Below are 1,269 nucleotides of genomic sequence, written 5' to 3'. Positions count from 1 at the left end.
CTTTTCAACTACCTTTGTAGATTTCATGTGATCTGTCTTCCCACACTGTTTACAGCAATGGCAGTATTTATACACAAATTTAATATGGAAGTATTTTTGTTATGGAAAATCTTAATACACATGTAGGCATTTAGTTAATTTCAGGGAAGTCAAGATAGAATGTTTCACATCTGATTTTACGATTGCTCTAATTAATTAATTTACAGCTTTTAGATGCCTACAGCTTTCTGACTGTCCAGCTAGTACTCTGGAGATACCTTAACAAACATACGGTCCCCAGACTTATGGCAAAAGGCATACGTTCTTAAAGAGCTGACCTTTGGAATAGGTCTAGTTATGTGGAAACCCATAGCTTGCTGTAAAAGAGCACTGAGCGGGAGCCTCCGTAGAGTTCAGGGGGTTCAGACACTGCAGCTCAGTTTGTGGAAGGGCGCCCCAGAGGAGTCTCCGTCCCTGGAGACATTCAAAACCCGCCTGGACGTGTTCCTGTGCAACCTGCTCTGGGTGACCCTGCTCTGGCAGGGGGTTGGACTAGATGACCTCCAGAGGTCCCTTCCAACCCCTAACATCCTGTGACTCTGTGATTCTGTGATTCCTTTCCTCATCCCCACTGATGGTATTCACAGAATGACTATGACATTTGTAGGAATTTGGTTTGAAACTGAAAGGATTTCAGGGAAATTGAGACTAACTTCAAACAGTATCACATCTCTGTCAAGTACTGACTCTTGGAAAATAATTGAACTGTATTAAAATAGTCTCATTGTATTTATGTAGTCAACATAAAGGAAGCTTGAGTAGCCTTTTTCTTGATTGAGCTGCACCTCTAAGCAGAGTGTAACTATTTCTTCGTTTTAGATATCTTTTATTTGGGTGAAGAGTTAATCTTGGTGTCACCAGGTTAATCTGATACCTGGAATAATAAGATGAACAAAGTCACTGAATGTGAACTCCATTGCTTTACCCTCTTGCATATGCAGTTGACCTGAGCAACTTACAGGTCTGACATTTTAGAAGTTCAGTATAAGCTTTTTCTTGTATTTAAAAAAAAAAAAGCGGTTAAAATACATATGATCATTGGATTCAGAATGTGATGCTCCATTTCTAGAAGCAGCTGAGATGTTTGTCCCAGAATTTAATGATCAAGATTGGTAGAAAAAGTGGGTAGGATAATCTTAAACCTTAAAAAAGTAGTTAGGGACACTAGTCACCATTCCTAGAATGGAAAGTTAATAATCTGTTATAATAGGTAATAGAAATTAAATCTGA

Source organism: Chroicocephalus ridibundus, chromosome 2 (genome assembly GCF_963924245.1).
Source record: "Chroicocephalus ridibundus chromosome 2, bChrRid1.1, whole genome shotgun sequence".
NCBI lineage: Eukaryota > Metazoa > Chordata > Aves > Charadriiformes > Laridae > Chroicocephalus > Chroicocephalus ridibundus.
This window is presented reverse-complemented; position numbering follows the sequence as displayed.